The sequence below is a fragment of the Schistocerca piceifrons genome, chromosome 4 (assembly GCF_021461385.2).
Source record: "Schistocerca piceifrons isolate TAMUIC-IGC-003096 chromosome 4, iqSchPice1.1, whole genome shotgun sequence".
Classification (NCBI taxonomy): Eukaryota; Metazoa; Arthropoda; class Insecta; order Orthoptera; family Acrididae; genus Schistocerca; species Schistocerca piceifrons.
Window position 1 is genome coordinate 770,624,243 of NC_060141.1, and position 25,554 is coordinate 770,649,796.

General features: G+C 40.3%; 1 non-coding gene across 1 annotated transcript; it reads left to right on the forward strand.

Annotated features, from left to right (window-relative positions):
- The first annotated feature begins 6,127 nt into the window (after window positions 1–6,127).
- Window positions 6,128–6,202, forward strand: Trnas-cga. The gene has a single exon. It is a non-coding gene; the product is annotated as a tRNA-Ser (tRNA).
- Window positions 6,203–25,554: the final 19,352 nt, after the last annotated feature.

The window sequence follows — 25,554 nt, forward strand, 5'->3', positions numbered from 1 at the left end:
GTGGCCAACGATGGCCAATTCTTTAAACCGTTATTTTTTGTAAGTTTTTCACAAAAGAGCCTCGAACTTCGAGAAAAACGATGGAACGAAAGTTATAGACCTAATATGTGATATAAATGTCCGTATCTTCTGACTGCGTTGACTTAGACGTTTAAATTTTTCACATCACCAAGGGACCGTAGACCTCAACACGCTTCATAAAGTCGCACTAGATATGTCTACACGTTCCTGAGAAAAAGGGGTCGTAACAGTGAGACAGACAGACAGACAGACAAACAGACGGACAACAAAGTGACCCTACAAACGTTGCGTATTTACCTACTTAGGCACGGAACTTTAAAAATGGAAAAGTGAACAGTCTGGAGTAAAAGGCGTATTATGGCCTAAATGAAAATAGGCTCGGAGGTTGAAGTGGACAAAACACGTGGCCAGGCGATTAGTCAATAGGTTGACCAGATGAGCACATGAATAATTTTTGGGATATCAAGGATATTGCCGTGAGAATCTTGCAAACGGAGCAAACAGCAATTAAAATTTCTTGCCCTTATAGTAACACGATGTTAACTGGGAACACTCTACTCCATATTGTACATCTAATTCAGAACACATGCACAACGCCTCTCAACTACACACAACAAAAAAAGTTTTGCATCACCTCGGTTCCGAGAGTTCCGGAACCTGTACAGAAAATTGGAATAGAGATCAACATAAACGTCATTTCCGCCATTTTTATTGTTCATGAAAACCACACATTGTTATGTTTTACCACCATACAACGAGACCTTCAGTGGTGGTGGTCCAGATTGCTGTACACAGCGGTACATCTAATACCCAGTAGCACGTCCTCTTGCATTGATGTCCGCAGCTCGTGGTCGCGCGGTAGCGTTCTCGCTTCCCGCGCCCGGGTTCCGGGTTCGATTCCCGGCGGGGTCAGGGATTTTCTCTACCCCGTGATGACTGGGTGTTGTGTGATGTCCTTAGGTTAGTTAGGTTTAAGTAGTTCTAAGTTGTAGGGGACTGATGACCATAGATGTTAAGTCCCATAGTGCTCAGAGCCATTTTCTTGCGTTGATGCTTGCCTGTATTCGTCGTGGCAAAGTTCAGCACGGCACTGCTGAACCAGACTGTCCCACTCCTCAACGGCGATTCGGCGTAGATCCCTCTGAGTGGTTAGTAGGTCACGTCGTTCGTAAACAGCCCTTTTCAATCTATCTCAGGCATGTTCGATAGGATTCATGCGTGCAGAACATGCTGGCCTCTCTAGTCAAGCGATGTCGTTATCCTGAAGGAAGTCATTCACAAGATGTGCACGATGGGGACGCGAGTTGTCGTCCATGAAGACGAATGCCTCGCCAATATGCTGCCGATATGGTTGCACTATCGATCGGAGGATGGCATTCACGTATCGTACAGCTGTTACGGCGCCTTCCATGACCACCAGCGGCGTACGTCGGCCCCACATATTGACACCCCAAACATCAGGGACCTCCACCTTGTTGCACTCGCTGGACAGCGTTTCTAAGGCGTTCAGCCTGACCGATTTGCCTCCAGGCATGTCTCCGACGATTGGTTGAAGGCATATGCGACACTCATCGGTGAAGGGAACGTGGCCCCAATCCTGAGCGGTGCATTCGGCGTGTTGTTGGGCCCATCTGTAATGCGCTGCTCGGTGTCGTGGTTGCAAAGATGGACCTCGCCATGGTCGTCAGGAGTGAAGTTACGCACAGTTTGAGTCGTAACACGACGTCCTGTTGCTGCACGAAAAGCATTATTCAACATGGTGGCGTTGCTGTCAGTGTTCCTCCGAGCCATAATCCGTAGGTAGCGGTCATCCACTGCAGTAGTAACCCTTGGGTGGCCTGAGCGAGGCATGTCATCGACAGTTCCTCTCTCTCTGTATCTCATCCACGTCCGAACAACATCGCTTTGGTTCTCTCCGAGACGCCTGGACACTTCCCTTGTTGAGTGCCCTTCCTGGCACAAAACAACAATGCGGACGCGATCGAACCGAGGTATTGATCGTCTAGGCATGGTTGAACTACGGACAACACGAACGGTGTACCTCTTTCCTGGTGGAACGACTGGAACTGATCGTCTGTCAGATCCTCTCCGTCTAATAGGCGCTGCTCGTGCATAGTTGTTTACATCCTTGGGCGGGTTTAGTGACATCTCTGAACCGTTAAAAGGACTGTGTTTGTGATACAATATCCAAAGTCAACGTCTGTCTTCATGAGTTCTTGGAACCGGGGCGATGTCTGTATATGAGCACAAAGCATTAAATGCCGCAACGTACAAGTGCAGAGTTCGGAGAAGAAACCAACGTACAAAGCACGCTATCAGCAAAGGAGAAGCCACACTCCCGAGGAGTCAATAGCTGCATAAAAACGCTTAAACAATTCATTCGATGCTTACTGAGAGGAGGCAAATTTACAACGTATCTAGGAGATTTCGTATAAGGAGAAGGTAATGACGTGAGTCGTCGTCATTCTGCCACTGAACACGATCGACTTTATTATAGTGTCGGCTGTCTGGAAGGACAGATTCGTGAACTTTTTACATGAAATGTATTCGCAGCTGCGACTACGGAGGGCCATCAGCTGTATAAGGGAATTATGACAGTGAAAATTTGCGACGGCCTGGGACTCGAACCTGGTCGCCTTAACGGCTTTGGTTATCCGTGCCCGACTCGCGTTCCTATATCAGATGTATACATTTCCGAAGGAACATTGCATCGTTTTTGTTAACAACAGGGCAGCGCTGCAATATCGTATTTATCCACCGATACCGGGCAGCGACTTTGAATTAAAATGCCCTCTGGTGTGCGGGAGTATGCACAGTGGATGTACGAATACAGGTTGTGACGCAGAAACGACGACATATGGAAGTTGAATCTCGCCGTGAGTCGTGCACGGATAGCCAAAAAGCGGTTAAGGCGACCGCTCGCGTAAATCAACAGCCAATACATTCCATGCACTTCATACCGGCTGTAGTCACCACAAAGCCTGTTGCTTTGGAGATGCATGTCCGAAGGAGCATTGCATCAATCTTCATAACAACACAGATACAGCAATATCGTCAAAAATTACGAGTATTAATCAGAAGATTCGATAGCCACTAAATATGATTCCCTAGAGTTATCACTTGACCAGGCTTCTTAGTTTTCACATTATGACTAGCACCAGCCATGGCAACCAACAAAAGTGTTGTACAACAGAGAGACCCAAACATTACTCAAATAGTCATCATCGTTATCAGCTAATGAGTGCAACCACTCTTTAGTTTGTGTCGTCCTCTTCATCTTTTTTGGTAATTTTAACACTTTGTTACCTTGAACGCAATCTTGTGCTTTTTTATTGATGGCCGATCTTGCTAAATTTCCAGAAAAATTTGCTTGTAGTATTATATGTTAAATACGTATTCTGCCTAAATCTATGTCTAAAAATCTCGTTTTCCTTTTGTTTGGATAGCTATGAGATTACTGATTTCCTTTTAACATCATTGGTTTTTCTTTCTGTCTGTCTGGTCCTCGTTAGTCTTTCTCCGTAGTAACAACGTTTTCTTTGGTTCAAAGTGCTTTCTGCCGTCGTCAACAGGCCTAGTTTTCACAGCGCTGCAGTAGCGCACTCCGGTTGAATTTCTGAATAAATATTTTTTATTGTGCGTGTGTGTGTGTGTGTGTGTGTGTGTGTGTGTGTGTGTGTGTGTGTGAAGTCTTATAGGACTGAACTGCTAAGGTCATCAGTCCCTAAGCTTACACACTACTTAACCTAAATTATCCTAAGGACAAACACACACACCCATGCCCGAGGGAGGTCTCGAACCTCCGCCGGGACCAGTCACACAGACCATGACTGCAGCGCCCTAAACCGCTCGGCTAATCCCGCGCTGCTTTTATTGTCTGTATTGAAAATAACACAGTCGGTGACTATGAGTATCATTCCACCTGTCAATATGGGATTATTCATAAGTACCTCTGGGGTTTCAAAATACGATTACATGAAAACTACAAGACATACAGGAATCAAACAATTTCAGTGTAAGCAGCATCTCTCCCAAGTTTTTTAACGCGATACAAGTTCTCAGTATGGGCACCGTTCGTGACACGTCAATCGTCAATAACTGTTTGCAGTTGAATGAAGTCACTGCTGCTGCTGCCTGGGAAGGAGCAGCGACAGAAACCCGCTTTGAAAATCTGTTCACTGTGTTGTTGATGTGCAGGCGCGGACTAATCCGATGCGACGATAGGGAGTGGACGATTTGTCTACATCTTGTGAAAACCCTCTCCTCTAGTGGCACACTCTGCACCTATGCCACAACGCATATTACGAATCGAAATTAATATCTGTCATTTTTATCTCTTGTAGGTTTCGCACAGTTATCTCCTGAAACCCCGGACATCCTTATGAATAACATAGCGTACGTGACGCTCTAACACACAACGAGCAAGCCGCAAGTAAATATTAAACTAAAAGAATCATTTTTTTATTGCTGGTTCATTGGTACCTGTGTTCAGCAAAGACGGGTAAAATAGGCGCTACAGAAACTGTTAAAATTGTACGAATATAGTATAGGAGAGTAAATCGACAACCCTAGGTACAATACAGATGTTTCCAAAAAAACCTTTAAATTTTAAATGTCTAATCTCGAACACTCAGAACAAATCCAAGGGAATGTAAGTCTGAGCACACACTTCGTCCTACTCCAGAACATTTAGTGACTACAGCAATAAAGCAAGAGAATTTCACAGCTATGCAATAGACGAGTCTCGGAAAAATGTACATTAATAACACACAAAAGAATGACATCTTCTTTTCAGTAACAAACTATTCCACCGCAGTTCTTTCTTACATTATCTAATGCTAGTTGCCAATCTGTAATGAGTGCTTCACCAGATTATAAAACATGCATAACTCGCAGAGAAACACTTCCGTCCACTCGCAAGGCACAAGTCTAGCTGGCAAGTTAATTGTCACAGATAACCCCATCGGACTGCCCAATGGGCACCTCCCAACATTCTGTGCACATTAGTAGTTGTTTATACAGGCTGAATTTTATTTTGCTATCGGTTTCCGTTCTGAACCATCATCAATGGCAGCTGCCCAACGTACAAAAGTCGACATGTGACAATGCCGAACGAAATAAGAAAAAACAGAAAAAAACGTTAAATCGATCCAAATACTCACGAAAATCGTCAAAGATGTATCACATGTCATACATACTTTAACATAAGTTACCACAGGAAACCATAATTGCCAAGTTAATATACAATGAAAAATTTTAACAAGATAATACAAACTGAATAATTATGTAATAATCAGATTACAAAACTGAAGTGTTAACAGTTTTACTCTTGACTGCAATTACATAGAAATACCAATACAATAAAATATAAAGTAACAGATAAGCAAGATTGATGAATGTAAGAACATACAACATTTTACACTCCATTCAAAAAAACTCATAAGCATGTGAAATAAAAGCTATAGATCAATCCATGAAATTAAAATCAGTCAAGCCATATCTGACGAAGATACTCATTAAATTAAATTAAAACGAAGGGAATACAACGTTAGGAGTGAAGGAAAATATAACAAGAATGTAGAGTATGTGAATGCAAAACATCTAAAATTTTATGCATATGATACATTCTAACCAAACATTTTTATTAAGGAACATGGTATGCATCTAAACTTTCACGCACTGGTTAGAAAAATACGTCGCCCAAATAGCTACGCAATCACAAAATGAAATTAAAATTCCGCTTATCATACAGATAAAAATCAATAAAAAGACATAGTATGAATCTACTCTTCAGCGTTACTACATAGTCATAAGACAAAATAAAAAAAAGACCACTTACGATACATATAAAAATTAATAAAGCAAGACAATAATCAGTTAGAAAATCAAAATACATAGAAATGATCATATCATACATCAATTTTTTTCCATAAAACTAGAAGTGCAATCGGAAAAAATAAGAGGGGACTTTTAGCCTTCGTCATAAACATATAAACTATGAAGTTTGCTAGTTCTGCAAGGCTCGCAGGAGAGCTTCTGTAAAGTTTGGAAGGTAGGAGACGAGGTACTAGAAGAAGTAAAGCTGTGAGGACGGGTCGTGCGTCGTGTTTGGGTAGCTCAGTTGGTAGAGCACTTGCCCGCGAAAGGCAAAGGTCCCGAGTTCGACTCTCGGTCCGACACACTGTTTTAATCTCCCAGGAAGTTTCATATCAGCGCACACTCCGCTGCTGAGTAAAAATCTCATTCTGCCTACAGACCATAATAATTATGCCCAATCTAACATACATGGTATTTCTCATCAAAAAGTAAATAAAAATAGATAACACATGTCAATACATAGAATTTGGTCGGGATTGCTGACTAGAAATGAGAAATACCATGTGTGTCAGACTTCCTTCACTCCTACCTGGAATAATGCATTAGAAATTTGCCATGATTTAAGTGCATCTACTTAATTTCTGTTACGAATCACTCTTTTCTACATCCATCAGTAAACCATGGAGATAATCCTATGTCAACGATTTCTAAGTGACATACACATACTACGATGATTTTCAACAAGTATTTGTGCACACGAAAAGTTCTAAACTGACCAGTACTGCTAGATAAAGCACTTAATCAAACAGCCTCACGGAAAAGATGTCTTTCTTTAAATTTATCAAGGCTGTGGTGCTCACCCAGAAGAAATAGAGCATTATACTCAGGAGCTTTCCACAGTCATCTCGAAATACTTGGGGGAGATTTTAAACAATTTTCAATCGCTACACAAATATCACAGTTGCCGTTAAATGACTTCTCTATAAACCAGTCTTCGAAATGGGCACCAATACGGGAGAACACGACTATATAACACAATAATATTTGACAGTGGACCGGTGTTAAAGAGGTGGTAACTTCACAGCAACTTCCATAAGTCCCTGCAACGGCAATAAGCAATGTCGCAAAAATGACGCAACAAGTTCATTGTGTAGTGAACTGTGTCCTTGATTGCTAGGTGTCTGGCTTTGCCAGATATGTCCGGTTTTTTGCGGTCGTGCCCGGTCAAAAATATACAAGTCCGGCATGTCTGGCCTTTTTAGCGACGAAGTAGAGAACACACAACTAAGGCCAGTTTCAACCTCATGACGTTAGCGCAAGGATTAAGTATGAGGAGGAAAAAGGAGCTATACCATAAGGACATATAGATGTACCATGCAATCCTATTCTTATGTCAGTGCCCATGTTTTTCTTCATAGGCCGAACGAGCCTGACACAAAATGATACAACCATGCTATGTGCAGAGCGGAATGATCTGAGAACAAGTAGTAGAAACTGTAGATATTGTAACTAGGTGAAACTTGAAATTGAATGACAGGACATTCTTAGGTCAATGGCAAACTGTTACGAAATCCATACAGCAAAAAAAGGGACAACTCTCCCTTCAAAAAGATTTTGACACATGAGAAGTGTATGGTTTATTTCAAATCACAGCATAATGAATAATTTTATTGGGAATTATTGAAACAGGCAGAAGATTACTTTGCAGTTCCAGGGCATAATGCAAATATCGAAAGGGTGTTCCTTTTTATAAACGCCCAATGGACAAAAGAACGCATTATATAGCAAACCCAGCCAACCGCAGAGATAATGCTGTTGTTGCGTTTTTGTTGTTGTTGTGTAATATAAATATCCTGCCCAGAGTTCCACGAAATGATTACGAAGAAAAGCAACAGGTAAAGTGGCTTCACATGAGAAATATTAATACTTAACTACAGATTATTATTATTTCTTTATAAGTCTGTGATGAGAAAGTTGTTGAATATATTTTCAATTTCCGTTCCAGAAGGATGGATAAGAGTTCATTTTGTTAAATAAAGTACTTCTAGTGTATTTTGATATACGATTATCTGAGCAAGATGACTGGACAATTAAAAATACTGAGCACTTGGTTGCTGTCATAATTTCCAAACTGTAAGGCTATTTATTGATTATTACTTCACTTTACGTTTGACTTCGCAAAGAAATACTGTAACTGATTATTAATAAACGGCTGAAAGTGCCGAACAGACTATTTTCATGTAAGACTTCCACAGGTCGCCATGCTTTGCTGCAGCTCAATCAGCTTAAATGGAAAAGAAAGAAAATAAGAAGCACACGTTTATAATATGCATGGGAATTGGATATACGCCCTTATCTCCTTCTGTCCCTTGTCTTTAGTTCATCTCCCCCTCCCCTTTCTTTACCTATCACTTCTGTCCCCTCTCTCTGTCCATCTCCTACTGCCCATTTTCAATGTCCCTTTCTTCCCACTCCTGTGTCCATTTTCTCTTTCCCCCTCTCTCTGACCTTGAGCGTCGTTTATTGTTACTGCAATTTCAGATTCTGTTCTAGTATTCTAATCATAAACCAGTAACCCATATAAATAACTTTTTAGTTTGGTAACAATGTTTCAGTATTGTGTTCTTATTATTAAATTTATGTAGTATTGCATACATTTAAAAAACACCTAAGTACATTCACATACATATATCACTGGAACGATATTTCAAAATATCAAACCAATCGGCCAACAACTTTCAGAGATTACCGATTGTGAACAAACCAACATTTACAATGTTATAACATTTCCCTTTTTATTGCATGTATATTACATGTATACCACATGGCGTTCCAGCACGGAGTCTTCGAATGGAATGTTGTGTCAAAATTTCAAAGCAATCCACGAGGAACTTTCGGATTTTGAAGAAACAAATATCAACTTTTGTCCTTCTACAGAAAAATTTCAAAGCAATCGGCCAAGAACTTCCGGAGTTACTCGATTTTGAACAAACAAACATTTAAATTTTATTTATATAGATAAATTGTCCGGCTTTTAGGTTAAAATGCATGGCTGCATATAACGCCGATTCTGGCTTTTCTACTTTTGGCCCTCGGAACCCCAACCGTGTCACCTCTGTGGATCTGGATGCAATGTCTCCCGCTTAAAAAGACCCTGTCGTTAATTCGCACGAAGCTCGGAATGGTTTCATCCAGCTAGAAATCAGCTCATTCTTTCCTACTTCATTTCCGGTTAAACTCGCTGTATAGCTAGAATAATGCCGATGCCAGGGGGCCAACCAAAAATAACTTTTCCCTTTCTCCGTTGCCTTGTCCTTCTCCTGCTAACGTTCTCAGTATAAAATGATTTATTCTTCACTCCAGTGGTTCACAGAGTTTGTCCTTCTGCGTCTACAACACAAAGAGACATGAACAGCCAACTTTCAAACCGAACTGAGAAGCCACAGAAAACTCGCACCCTCTCCCTCTGCTTTCGCAAATTGTTATTTGCGCCACACAAAAAAAAGATGCCTTCAATATCTTTACTCAGGCTGGCGCTCGTCACTGTTCGCCGAAACAACTTCGAAGCGGAGACCGATGCAGCCCCTGCGCTGGAGAGTGAAATGAGATGTGAGTTTACACGACAGGGTCGCTTAGTTCACAGAACTCATTTAACTTTGGCCTGTTTCCGCGCGAAGAACTCTCGGAATCCGTATAATGTAATAACGCCAATGACAACAACGTGGCTCGCAGTTCAGAACTGGAGGAAGTTTTAAGCAAGAGGCCCCAACTAAATGAAAAGCGCGCAGAAGGCGTGGAGTGTCGGCTGAATAAGAGAGGGTGCGTATGATGGCAAGAGGGAGGGGTAGAAAAAGGGGGGGGGGGGGGTACGCCGTCGGTGCTGCCGCTCCGCGCCAAACACGGCCCATTATCCCCTAAACGGAGGGGAAGCCCCGAAAATTCTCGCCAGGGCGCCAAACTCGGCGGGTGGTGCGCTTTTGTCGGTGGTTCAACTGCCGGCGAAGCCTTATGCGACGAAGGGAAAACTGCTGCTCGCTAACGCTGCAGCAGCCAATTACTGTCGTTCCACACACTGTCCTGCACTCAAAAGCGTGACCAGAAACTATACAGCGACAACTTCAGAGGGTTACGACGCTCAGCGCCGACCGACGATGTTCATCACGCCGGTTCATTTTTGGAAATACATCGCTGTCACTAGCACCATTGACACAGAATGAGTGAATTTTTTTATTACTGAATTACCTAAAATCTGCGGCAACTATACAGTGTGAGGCACCTACAACAAGCCACCTGACTAACTCAGCCACTTTTAGTGGAAGCAGAAAATCTTTTTAACAAAAGCCACTCCGCTTGAAGAGGGACGAAGGGTGGTATTCATTATCTTTTCGTTGGTGAAAGAGTAGTGGAGATACGACAGTCAAGTTTATTTTAAATAGATTGGCGTGCTATACAGGGTGTATATTAAATTTGGCTATACAAATGTACCCTTTAATTGTGAAAATGATAAATAACTTACGGAAATGTTTGATACAGTGCTGAAGGCCCTATTCACAGATGTTCAATGTGGCTACCTTTTGTAACACAATAAATGTCCCATCTGTAATCAGTTACCTGCCAAATCATATGAACAGTGCTGTTTTTCTGGGGGAAGGCTGGGGGATGCATCGACAAAGCAATTTTTTTGTGATGTTGAGAACTTGGAAGAGTGCCAAAGATTTATTTCACGCACGTAATTTTTTTATTTTATTTTTTCGTGTTTGTAATTGCAATACGAACGATACCAGTGCAGTTTTTGGTGGGAAAAGGGATGTCATTGACTGTTTCAAGCATTTCGAAGCTGCAGCAACCGTTCTCGACAACTGAATCGCTGGCAGCCAGTTCGACAAGCATGTAGTGCCCTCGCACGCTAATAGTGGGCGATGGTAGTGCTAAACGGCCCAAACGCCGAGCTACCGATAGCTGTCTCTACGGTCCCGCTACCATGATCCTTCGCGATTCATTGCCATCTTTGTTTTGTTGTTCTTTATTCGTTTGCGTTTGCTGTTCTGTTCTTGTCGGTTGTGCGAAGCTTCACAGTGCGTCCCGTCTTTCGTTGCAACTTGTAAGTTAAGTTGGAGATGAGAGATGAGCAGAAAGCTAACAAGCTATTTTACTTCTTCTCCTGCAGCTAAAAAACCAAAAACTGTCAATAATTCGTGTGAGAGTGCAAAGCCAGGAAGTTCATCATCAGTGGATGACGAAAGTGAAACTGTAAACCTGAGTACTGAACCTACGTGTGAAAATGCAGTGAACGAACGTGTGCATGATAGAAAATTAAATGATGGTCCAGAATGTTGGACTTCGGAACAAGAAATCGTAGTTTGTGAGAAAAATGGCTGATTGATCGTTTCTAACAAAAAACGTGGCTGCAAAATTTGCAAAGAAGTAGGAAGTTTAGGCGCAGAAAGATATAAACAAGACATGAACATTGCACAGCCTTGGGCTACAGTATCTTCAAGTGGTTCCAGAAAAGAAGAAATGGTTTCTTTGTGTAAAGTCAACCGATACCTTTTTTTTTTTTTTTGTCATGGCTAAAAACAGACAGAAGTTCGTAAGCTCGGCACCACGCCATGTGCATTCTTCATTGCTGCATGTGTTTTTGTGTTTCTAAGACATGTTAAAATAAAATAAATGACAGATACATGGACATCCCAACAAAATATAATGTTTGTGGAATTATACAAGAACCAAACCAACGTACAGAATTGTTTGGATCCTAATTATAAGAACAGAAATTTGCCTAAAGCCTCACTTGAACACATTCGCACGGAATAGGGTTTACAAGACACTAATGAAGTAACAAAAAAGATCAAAAATTTACGTTCTATGTAAAATCACGAGTTATTGAAAACCGATAAAGGTAAACATAGTGGATTTGGCACTGATGAAATCTATAAACCATCCATCAAATGGTTCGATGGTGTGGATTACACTACGAAAATAATTAAATTAAGAGAAAAACATACAGTAATTTCATTATTACATAGTATTTTATTTATAATTTCATTTATCATATTATTTACAATCACAAAATCATATTTGTAATATTTATAATCACACAATCATGTCAGTTTGCCAATTTACTGTTTCTTCGCCATTGAAGTAATTTTTACGTTTACAGGGTAACAGTTATTGGACTACATGAAAAAAACGTCAGTTAGCTACAAACTACGGCGTGCACCCACTCCATTCAAATGTAAACGTCAATACAGCTATTCGGATCTAGGTTATGACATGTTCGACGTGCCTACCATCATTGGCGATGACATGGCGCAGGCAAATAGCGGAATTCTGTAAGACCCGCTGATGTGTCGGAACATCAACGCTTTCCATGACCTTCTGAGGGGCTGTTTTCATCCCAGCAACGGTTTTGGGGTTATTGCTGTATACCTTGTCTTTAACGTAGCCCCACAAAAATGAGTCGCATGTGTTCAGATACGGAGTATATAGCCTCTGGGTACCCCAGAGCCAGAATGCAGTCTCCAAAGCCCTCCTCTAGGACATTACTTTCCTGCTTCGAAGGAGTCGAGCTCCGTCTTGTATGAACCAAGTCGAAATCAGTGTCACTTTGTATAATGGTGACGAAATCACCTTCCAAAACCTTCACGTACCATTCGGTAGTCGCCGTGCCATCAAGGAATACCGGACCGAACCGGCCGGAGTGGCCGTGCGGTTCTAGGCGCTACAGTCTGGAGCTGAGCGACCGCTACGGTCGCAGGTTCGAATCCTGCCTCGGGCATGGATGTGTGTAATGTCATTAGGTTAGTTAGGTTTAATTAGTTCTAAGTTCTAGGTGACTGATGACCTCAGAAGTTAAGTCGCATAGTGCTCAGAGTCATTTGAACCAAAACCGCACCGACTATTCCGTGACTGGACTTTGCACACCACTCAGTCATCCGTTGAGGGTAAGGGGACTTCTCGATCGCGAAATGCGGATTCTCCGGCCCCCAAATGGGTCAATTTTGCTTATTGACGAAGCCATCAAAATGAGGGCGGGCTTCGTCGCTAAACCAAACCATGCATGTGCATACTAATTCCCATCATGCCCCGCGACCAACCGTGCAGTTCGAACGTCCTAATACAAACCGTCCAGAAGTTACGACAGTTTTATTTTATTTAGTTCAGTCATTGTCACCCTGTATCTCGCGTATTCTCTGCTATTGTTTTCGATCTATTATTGATGTGCGAGTGATGTATGCTTTGTAATTCATCAATTTCTGACCCCAATTGCCTCAGGCTGATCTCAAAAATCATTATGTCTTCATAATCTGTCAGTCCTGGTGATGTACAGTTTCTTGATGCAGTGGTGCGTAACGAGTTGTGTAACGTAACATGCACGTAAGACGATCTTCATCGCAGTGTGGTTTTCACGAAACCGAGATGCTAGAATGCCAAACGCATTCTCAACAATTCTTCTTTCTCTGCTCAGTCTATAATTATAGCTCTTTTCTCTTGTAGTTGTATCTTTGTGGGGCTTTAGCAAGCACAGCTTTAAAGGGAAGGCATCATCTCCATCTAGAACACCATTTTCAGGCAACAATAAGTTGCTTTCCAGATAAGAATGCAACGAGCAGTTTTGGAATACGCTATCTGCATTACGACCATATGAGCCTATATGTACATATTTAAAACAATAATCGGTATCCACGACAGGCATAAGCACTGTATTATTTGTTCCTTTGTAATTGTAGTATTCATTACCACAATTTTCTGGTGCTTGAATTATGTGTTTCCCATCAATAGCACCACAGCAGTTTGGGAAATTCCATCTCGAATGGAATTCTACTTGCATATATTTCCATTCCTCCTTATTCGGTGTCTGAAATAAAATACTATTGTTAAATGTAGTTTTACGTAAAACACTATTGTTAAATTCCGAAATGAAATAGTACTGTTAATTTCTGGAACCACGTCATGTATCAACATCAGGGAACTGATTGTCTGAAGAGTCTTCAGAAACTAATATTGATGGACTTGATACTAATAGCAATAACAACAACACTGTGGAAGTAACAACCAATGAAACCGCCAGAAAGACCCGGGTCAAAGAAGAAATTGTCATCAGAATGGTCCAGCAGCCGTGAATGTACTTAAGGAACTAAATTACAGATTACGAGTAGCAATGTCTGTCCTCAGTCCAAGAGCATCAGAATATGAATGTGGTGTAATTGGAAGATATGTGGCACTGCAGCTTAGACAGTTGCCGCCAATTGATAGACCTGGTGCTACGGATGAAATACATGTAATACTCTCTGGATACCACAAGAAAGCCCTCTGTGTTAGAACTATGTACACACCTTCTAATTATAGTTCCGACTTTGCTCCATCACCACGGCCGACTGTAGGGTTCCCACCGAGATCACCACTAATCTCCGCACCAACAACGCCTCCTTTCTATCAGCCTGATCAGCCTCCAGTGTCTGCACACCCCACACAAACGGAACAATCCTCGCAGTCAATATTCACAAGTGGTCCACTTCATGCAGCAATGACATTCTCTAATATCATGAGCTAAGCGATGTAGTACTGTATTAATTACTATGAAAAATCCTTTAGACTTTCATTCATAGCATCACTTATTTCTGGTATTATTTTAATTACGGATGCTTTTGAAATTCTGAAAAATATCGACAACATTGTATACAATATTCCAGAAGGGAGGTATACCAGGGTTGTTTCCAACTTCACTATTACAGGTATTGCATCCCTCATCTGTGTATCTTGACGCTGAATTTCTCGAGTAATCAAATGTAATAGTGTTTCCACTTGTGTAGGGGTCACCCTCATTACTGCTCTCTATTCTCGATAATCTTTATTATATAGTTCTTTAAATACTGTATGCGTTGCCCACTTTCCTTTGCATCCAGCCCCTTACACAAATTGTTCTGTTTTTTTTTTTTTTTTTTTTTTTTTTGTTTTTTTTTTTTTTTTTGCAGAACGCTTTCAGCGCGCAGTATTTCAGCTCAAAGTATTCTTGGAACAGCTTTTATTACTGTATTAATTGTGATCAGTCGCGTACTTTGCAACATTGCTACAGAAAAGGTACAAGTACACACGTTCAGCAGTAGTCGCACTTGTGTGACCGGGTGATGCGAGTTGAGCTTTTGTCATGCGGGTACACCGGTGCCGTATCTGTCCATTGTCACTTCAGCAACTCTTACTGTTAAACCAGGCCCTTAAAAGTTGCAGCGAACGTCTCCAGCTAGGAGTGAGTTACTATCAGAGAACGCTGAAATAATTTGTAGCTCAACATTTAAATCGACTCATGCTCTCTACACCATATACCGAAGTAAGGAATTATGAGGACCGCATTTTACGTTTTTATAACCAAATAGTGCTATTCGGATGCGACACTGCTATTTTCTTATAAGTGTTATTGCTAAAACAACAGCATTTCAGCAACTGGTCGAGTAGTTTATTTGCAGTAAGAGTTTAAATAAAGAGTCTTGAGGAGCTTCGCGTCGAATGATTTTTTCATAATTTTCATAATTGTCTAACTCGAAATACAATCCTCGAATCGCTTCGTTCAACTTTCGATAACCAATCACCTTCAGAAAAGACTGTTTACCGTTGGTTTGCAGAATTTTGTTAGTGCCATGCTTCCGTCAGCGATGAACTTCGTGAAGGTCTACCAACTTCATTGAAGTGGGCTGGAATGCGACTTCATGTGAGATAAAATCGTCCTTAGCAACATCGAGGAATCCTTCATATTCGATTCTGCACAAACATTTAGCTGCGAAAATCATCTGTTCAGCCTTGGATTCCGCGCAGTTTGACCGAAGGTCACGAAACAACTTGGCCGGGATAATGAAATGTCCAAAAAGGCGGAACTGAGCACTTGTAAACAAATGAGAAAAGACTTTGTTAACTCACCCTTTCATTTGCTTCTTCGATATCATAAGCTTTACACTAATACTTACAGTGGCGTCAGACGTTTAGATAATCTGTACGCTAATCTGTAGTTCAACAGTTTTTTCATCACTTCTTCTTCTTCTTCTTGTCCCTCTCTTCCTCCTCCTCCTCCTGACGACAAATTAATTTGACGGGGCAGCAAATACATTAACACTCAAGCGAGCATCCAACTGGTAGCAAATACGTGAAGATAACAAAATATAAACGTTACTCTACATCAGGAAACTAAACGTATCAGTTTACATGACAGCTGGGGGTGATGTGATGTAATGTGATACTTTTTGTCGGCACTGCGTTTCACTCTCTATCTGTTGCTTCACCGTCAGAAAACGCACAAACAAAAAGAGTACACTACACATGCTGTCATCACTCTCACATTTACGTTTCTCAGAGGAAAGATGCAGAATGGGTGCGAATAAACAAAGCATTTGCGATGTAGGTTCTGAACTCATAGTCCCTGGGAGTTATTCATTCCATCAACGTATTCGATATGTACATTTACCTTTACAATATCATTAAATTTTATTTCTACAACGGTCGTGAGGTTAACAAGTGAAGTTTTCGCATATGATCAGGAAAAAGTAACGAAAATGATCTGTTGACACTAGGGTTTCCACATCACATGGCCCAACAGTTGAAAACCGCTCTACAATGACTGAATTCCGTTCGTTTGTCGTTATCCCCCGGAAACGAATTACGACTCAGTTTTAACTAAACCTTTTTAGTATTTTGGTTGGTTTCCTAACATAGATGCCATACTTCAAGGAAATCATGTTCCAAGTCATCCTGTTAGCACTTCTATTCTTCCATCGTCTGGTGAACATAAGATCTGTAGCAATTGTGCAAATTTATCATGTAAAGAAGCGACGACTTACACCCTTAGGTCACAAGCTCAAATGCAGATCTGCTGTCAGTCAAAGACAGTCGTACACACTACTAATTATGTACACTGTTTTGGCAAGCGCTTATATTTCAGGACGGTGTTCGTACTTTCAGTGTTGTCATCCCCTTGCTGTACTGTTGACTGGTTTAGGGGAACAAGGACCCTTTCCAACTGGAGCTTGTGTCGAGAAAAAAGGTGTTTAGTAAGGTTTCATTTTTAGCAGACACGTAAGCTCGGCAGAATTTCTTTTTGACATAGGATTATGAAACTCTGTAGGCCTTCTGCCAGAATATGCACAAGAGGCAGGGTGAGTTATTTCTGGAGCCATTAATCCTTTCTTGTCCACTTTCAAATGTCTCATACGTAACTGGACAAACGTCATGTAAATGGATAGTTAATGAACCTAAATTTATCTCTGTTACTGAAGTTCTTCTACTTCAGTACACAAAGAGCACACATTAATTTAAGTATGAGTTACCAAAATCAGATAAAAGCTGTCTCTTTTAAACATCAGTTTCCACGTCACAGTCAACAACATTCGTACTGGACTTAAAAAGTCTTCAGTTTCGACTCTGACATTTCTGTAGAACATCTGATACACAGCAGGTATACATGTCATGAAGGGCATAATGCAACTGTACAATAACTTTTTAGATGAACTACCGTGAGAATATTTCGTCTGAAAGATAAATTGGCACACCGCAGCACATTTTTCTTTCCTTATTTTCAGACTATTTTGTTTCCTTCTGCAGCTGTGTCACTCACGTCTGTAAAATCGAAACTTCGTCGCCTGCCGAATGCACTCTTCCTGCTGATCTACCGAAATTTTTCTTTTTGTTAAAAATTTCATTTAGCTTACCATAAAGAAATGAAAGTTATAACCTGCAAAAATTACGCACTTGTAACTATTCCGCTAGCTGCTTCTTACTCCTTTCAATGCCATTAGCAATAACTGGACTTATATTAATCGTCAAATGTAGCAATGATAAATAGAGAAGGAAAAGCTGCATATCACAGTTTTATAAAATACTGCCTATTTTCTGATACTACACAAATAATTTGGGCCGAACTGTTCACAGTCTGAAATATTCTTCAGTAAGCACTCAGATAGTATCTTCTGATAATACTATCGTAGTGCGAATTATCGAGTCTTTAACAACTCCGATACTGATATCGCGTACCAGTTGGGTGCAAACACTTTTCTCAATATCGAACGTCACTGAAAAAAAAGGATGCATTTACTTTATAGAACTACTGTCTGTTTACGATAGGTTTAATCCTAGAGCAGTTTATCACTGTTCACGACTCACTTGACAGTGACATGGAATACATCGTTGTTTGGTGACCCAGAACTGAATCCTGGCATAACGTCACAATTTAACATCAAACACTTTTCCATAAGGCCACTATGTTTTTCAATCATACTGTGACGTCATTTTCACATGTTGCGCTATCTACATCACTAAACAGCTAACCCGTTTCATGGGAACCGACCCTAATTGCTGGTTGCGTTTCTAATCGCTTCCAGGGGCAGCGAAATTTCGATTTTGAATACTTCATATAATTATTGACCGAATTCAAAAATTGAAAATGCTGTCACACTCTACTCATTACGAGGTATAATCTTACGTTGAAGAATTAACACATAAGTACTGAAGTTAAAAATGTGTTGTATGTCTGAGGCAGTCAGGCTCACTGTGTGCAAATTATTCACACTATATACATATATATATATCCAGTATTCCAGTATTTCACAGTGAGAGCTATTACAAATAAACCTCCACAAAGGATACACTTTAATTGTGATCGGCTTTGTATATGTTGTACTGCAGTACAGGCACATAATTTTTTTTATACGTGCCCATCCGGTTGTTAAGGCGGGTAAATACCCCGCTGAAAAAAATGATTGTGAGTTTAATATTTCGGAATGAATTCCGTTAAAACGGTAACAGATAAAAGAGAACTTCAAACAAAAGTTCTATGGTTTGTAATGTGCATTAAACCAGTGCATCCAGATTTGTCGAGATTTTTTTTGGAAATCAAAATGCACTGAGCACTGTTTTGACCACAACAATTCTACGCTTCGTCATTATTGTATAGATTTACATTAATGTTCGAATCCTGCCTCTGGCATAGATGTGTGTGATGTCCTTAAGTTAGTTAGGTTTAAGTAGTTCTAAGTCTATGGGACTGATGACCTCAGATGTTAAATCCCATAGTGCTTAGAGCCATTTTTTTGAACAAACACACACAAAATAGGTACCGGACTCACATACGTGTGTCTGCGCGCAACAGTCGCTGCGTTCAGAACTACGATAATCGAACGCGAAGCAGCGATACACAAATTGGTTATAAACTTTTTCCCCTGACGTTATTGAAAATAATGTCGATATGTTTCAAGCGATCTGTGGGTGGAGTCAGCCAAACCAAAACTGTTCACCAGGTTCTTCATATGCTGGCCAGTATTAATAGAAAACCTCATTTTGGTTCTCGTTATAAAAGAAATGTTACGAACTCACGAGGCGACTTTCCTGCAACGTTTACTACGCGATGGAGTCTTTAGGACCACTACGTTTAACCTGTAATTTAAGGCGCAAATCATTTGAAATTTTTAAATTTAGTTATATAACAATTGTTTTTAGAATTATGTAAGTGATATTTAAATACACCTTGTTGATTTTATCGCCCTAAATGATACCTGCAATATTTTACTTTTTATCACACAAAATCACTTACTTTTGTCCGTTTTTTTAAAAGTACAAATAAGCCAACTGCAACGGAACTGAAGTTTACTTTCTGGAAAATTGTAGTATTTCTAAAGCAAGTAAATATTCAAATGAAAGTAAATTCCATGGTTTAATTTGGCTTATAGAAATAGCATTCGATAGGTACAAAAAGAAAGTCTGCAAAAGTGACGTTCAGTGCTGGGATCTACATTTTTCTTTATCACCACTAATACTACATATCATTTTGGCTAAAACTTAAAGCACTTTATTGGAGAAAGATGAAGGATAGGTCACCATCACAATTGTCCGGAAGTTCTTCCTCTGAACGATCGTCTTGGTCGTTATCAGAACTGTTATCACTCATTACGGTAAAATGGTCGTCTCTTTCGTATATTTCTTAATCTATATCACTGACATCTTTCTCCATCTACCGACTAAGAACATCAAACATAGGATAGTTAAAAGTGGCACGTTCCTGCGAGCACGTTTTGTACTATACTGAAGAAAAGAGGTATGCAGCTCATGAGGCACGGTCTAGAAGACTGCAACACGTGACCACAACAAACAAAGAAAGCGATAACGCAACCACAACTAATCATTAGGGTGCGTACAGAATCATTTCGCTAGAGTTCGAAAATTTTCGCGAGGTTTAAGAGAGCATACTTCGTGAGTTAAGGGTTTTTTAATTACCAAGCCATAGAGTGGCCTTGTCTGACACGAAGGTTAGGCAAAGTGGTCTTCTGATGGTGGCAGTCAAACACGGAAGATAATGAACACTTCCAGCACTGATCGAGTTAGATGGTGAGAGCAGCGTGTACCACTTCACAGCTGTTCTCACAGTATATGGTATATAATGAGACAATCATGCTTTATATCCAACAATCATCTCTTATCATTGTTAGACCCTGATGTACTAAGACGTTTTGTAACAAAAAGCGCATGGTCTGATCACAGTGCTACGTCGCGAGCGTGACAGCATTACAAGTGAAAGCACTTTTTCCACTGGTCATGTTTGGCACACTAATGACCAAGATGGCCAAAGCTCGTTGGCACGTACTAGTTAGCGTGAGTTATGGCGGCACGCATATAATATACAGCCCAGCCCGGTGCGGTCTCACAAGGGTAAGGTAACTTCCACGCAACTCGCAATTTATGACTGAACTAAATCTACGTGCCCTGTGTGGGTACGTGTCTCCAGGGCTTCCCTGGGCGTGTGGAACCCGCCGGAAGGCTAGGGAGCGAGTGGAAGCACTTAAAACTGAAGAACTGTCTAATGAAATCCGAGATACAGTCAGTACATAAAGCGATGTCATGCATAGTGCGGGTCAAGCTAGATGAATGGTATCCTAAAACACTAAAACACAGAGAACAAAGGTCTCCAACGGTGTAGTTTAATTTGCCTTCAAAACAGCCCCACCGAAGAAACGTTCTAAAAAACTTTTATGAAGATACTGGAAACGGGCACATTTTGCTACCATGAATTGAGGATCTATAACGACTAAAGATCAAAAAAGCATAATAGGTTTCATGGAGGACCTATTCCTTTGGCTGATTTCACAGTAGTGCCAAGAATCAACGAGAGAATTTATGATGTAATATAAAAATTCATCTGAACGACCTTTTCGCAAGGTAATGCTCGCTTAACTAGCGCTGGACAACGAAGGAATATATTTCACATAACATCTGTAACTTCAACGCATCAGGTGAATTATTATTAATAGAACGTTAATCGCAAATCAAAATTTTCATAACTTCGGAAATATTATAGGCTTATAAAATCTGAGGCCAGTTTTGGAATCAGCATAAAAGTTCCTTTAAGATAGTAGATGTCATTTCACTGTCGTTTTAAATTTCATAACAGTTACATGTATTTTATTTCGCTAAGACGGTAAAATGATTTGCGGAAAGAATAGATGACTCAGATATTGTTGCTACCAAATTAATATGCATTGTGATTATTGTAACATGCAAAAGACAATCACTTCTATGAAAAAATTAGTATAAATTAAAACAGCGCTAGCCATCACACAGTTTATTTCTACAACTAAGTACATATTTATAATACGTTTTTGTGCCGTCACATCCACGCATTGCTGGGGAAAGGCATGCCTATGTATAGATTTTTAAATGACACCACAGGCAGTTCAGGAGAGTTAACAATGAGGTAGACGGTATGACCGACAATACGTGTATTTTTTGTAATTGTCCTACCAAAGTTAGGATGGCGCCACTGAACAAACATGGCCAATGCCTATTAATTTTGACTGTGACATGTACTGAGTTTACATAAGATAACGTGACCATATTTTTGGAAATCGAAGCTGGGACCAACATGGGAGGACAAGGGAGGCCCCCCACCCCACGCACACACACACACACACACACACACACACACACACACACACACACACACACACACACATTTGAAGGAGTGGAAAAAAAATGTGCTGCAGTCACATGAATTTAGTTCTAAAATGTTTTATCTTATTCAACAAAGAAAAGACACGTGACTGCTGCATTTGTACCTGGGAGACACAACGCAAATGCCTCAATCCTTGAAATATTCTCATAAGGTATTTGTTTCTATGTGAAGTGCTGAAACATCTGCACCCAATGCATATCAGAGTCGGTTTTTTCTACGTTCCGTTTGTTCTTTTTCCGGGCGGGGGGGGGGGGGGGGGGGGGGGGAGGGGCGTGTGACAAACTGCTGCATATTAAGACACTCTTGAAGCAATTCATTGTCATTGATGTTACAGTTTGACAATACATTTATGAGATATTGGTGGCAGTTTGGATCTCAGCCCATGTAGGTACATCGTTTAAAAGAATCCATTTGAAGTCCGAAAAGGCATTAAAATGATCCGTCCACTGCTCAAAGTATTGTGCACTTCTATCATAAAATTCAAAGATGGTTTCAGTGAAGCTTAATAACGTTTATGTCCCCCTCATAATCAAGTTTGCTTAAAGCACTTCCTATAACGTATGGCACGAATCAGTTTTTTTGTTTTTCTGTCGTAGTCACTTTTAAATCATGAAGTGCTTCTCCAGCCTCTGCATATGTAACATGCTGGCATTCTATTTTCAATACTGCTGCATGAAAAGTTGACGCTTGATTATGTAAAAACATGGAGCATGGATGTTCAAAAAGTTTCCTTAGTATTGCTGGGCATTTTTCTTCAGTCAAAAAATATGATTTTAGTGGTCCAAAGAGTCGTAAAACTCTCTCGATGACTGGCATCAAGGCCGACCATCTAGTACTGCTGTATCCAGGCAAGTGTTTGTATTCTATGTCTAAAAATGTACAAAATTCTTTTAGGCTTTTTACACCCACAGAATATATGTTCAAGTAACAATAAACCTTGTGAATGACATCCTCTAGATCGACTAGTGAACTGCCTTTATAGCATTATGCACAATGTGCGCTGTACATCCTACACCAATGATGTCACGACCAAACCTGACGACTTGTGTTACTTAAAATCCGTCTTGATTGCAAATTTTTTAATATTATTCATATGACCGGTTTCGGTTCATTCAGAACCATTTTCAGATCTGTAAAAATAATTATACTAATTTACTATTTCACGAAAGCAAATCTTTTTCATCCTATCTAATCAACATCAAATGTACCAGAACGTACCTGATATTTCAGTTACAGGAGTAACCCGTCCAAATCCAGCAACTTTCACATGCTACGTCACATAAAATTGGTTGGCAGAGTGCACGTCATTTATATGAATTATAACACTATTACCGACAGGTGGCGTCTGGTACATTTGTTACATTCCATTTGCACATACTGTATTCAGTAGATCTTCTTTATATTAAAAATATTTAATTAAAATATGTAGATGCCAAAGCAGACGACTGAGCGGACCGCGGCACAACACCAAAATGGCGGGAACCACGGAAGCAGACCGTAGAAGAAAACAAGTTCACACCAGCACCATAGATATATAAATCGCCCTATGCCTTTTAGATCGTATAAAAATGATAATTTTACTGTTTTTTAATCCTGACAAGTACAGATTTTAGCTTTGACATCTACAAATTTTAATTAAATATTTTTAATATAAAAAAGATCTACTGAATACAGTATGTGCAAATGGAATGTAACAAATGTACCAGACGCCACCTGTCGGTAATAGTGTTATAATTAATATAAATGACGTGCACTCTGCCAACCAATTTTAAGTGACGTAGCATGTGAAAGTTGCTGGATTTGGACGGCTTACTCCTGTAACTGAAATATGAGGTACGTTCTGGTACATTTGATGTTGATTAGATAGGATGAAAAAGATTTGCTTTCGTGAAATAGTAAATTAGTATAGTTATTTTTACAGATCTGAAGATGGTTCTGAATGAACCGAAACCGGTCATATGAATAATAAAAAAAAAAATTTGCAATCAAGACGGATTTTAAGTAACATTATAAAATCACTGATTGCTGTTATCCCATAAGACATTATGTCTGTTTTTGCTGACGACTTGTGTTTGGCCGTTTTCAAGTGATACTCTATGTCGTACTTCCCTCCTTGAGAAACAGAAAGTTCTCCTCCATATTTCGTGCAACGGACATAGTAGTCTGTTCTGCATCTTTTTAGTATGAATGGATGCCTGCGTTAAAAGTAAACTAATGACAGTGTATGAGGGTTTGTTCGCTTAAATTTGATTTAAGCGATGTCTACAGGAACACAATTACTACGTAGGAGTCTATCAGACCGCCTTTTTGTTTCTGTATTTTTTATGTAAAACAATTATCCTGGTGAACACACATGTTTCTGATTTCATTCTCCTTTGTAAATGCTGAAACGAGCAACTTCGAAAGACAGAAATTATCATCGTTGGTCAGTCGTATAAGATAAAGACATATTCTCGAAGACTTTAATTTAGATCTTTTCAACCTGTTGACAGGCACGGCCAAAGTGAGTGAACTGCTCCCGGAATCCATGTTAAACGGTTCTTAGTTTGATTCAGTTGTAGTCCATCTGTGTCCGAAATTTTTTAAAGAAAATTATTGACCAGAAAATAGAGCCTGCGAATTATCTCGTAGTTGACGTAAAGAGTGGGAAGTTCAGCTCAGATGCGCAATAATATCGTCTTGCACTTTAATGAAATGTATCAGAAGGAGAAAGTACATTTTCTAGATGCTTTGTAAATGTCTGTGTACTTATTAAATGATCCTACCGTTAATCGCCTTTTACCAGTTATCTCGCGGTTTTTTGTTCAATTTGTGAAGAAACATCACGTCTTTGCGTGGAAGAATGCTTTGAGGCAGCGTTCCCCAACTAAAGTGTCGCGACCCGGCGCCGGGACACAATTGTAAAATACCAGGTTGCACAAATATCTCCTTGTTGTAATTGACAGCTTACAATTACGTACCTTATTAAATAATCACATTTTAGTAATAACAAGTCAACTAAAAAAAACTTAGTTTCTATAGGCAATCATATAACAGTTGTATGTTGCATAGAAGTTGTGCTCAAAATGGTTCAAATGGCTCTGAGCACTATGGGACTTAACATCTGTGGTCATCAGTCCCCTAGAACTTAGAACCACTTAAACTTAACTAACCTAAGGACATCACACACATCGAATGCCCGAGGCAGGATTCGAACCTGTGACCGTACCGGTCACGCGGATTTCAGACTGAAGCGCCTAGAACCGCACGGCCACACCGGCCGGCTAGTTGTGCTCATTGTAGTAAATAGTGAACTTGGGTGTTGTCAAGACACTACTTTACTGACAATCATCCTGCGTTTGGCCTAACACTGAGGCTCACAAAGGTAAGAGAATTTCAAAGAAAGTACAAGATAGGTTCATTCCCGCACGATACAGCAACTGTTATCAAAGAGCATTTGCTGGGACTGGACAGTGGACACTAATCTGAAATAATACAGCGTGTACATACAGTCCGGGAACACTTTCAATCATTTATTGCACAAGAACTAAACATTGGACAGATGTTATACATATTGCATTTTCAAGAGAAACTCTGAAAGTTTTTTTTTTACAAACATTCGATATGCGAACCATGATGACCCGGCAGACGTCAATACGGTAATCGAATTCTTCCTATACCCGTCCCAGCATGGCATCGTCGACTGTGGCAGTCGCTTCCCGTATTCTCTCCCAGAGCTCTGCTACATCACGTGC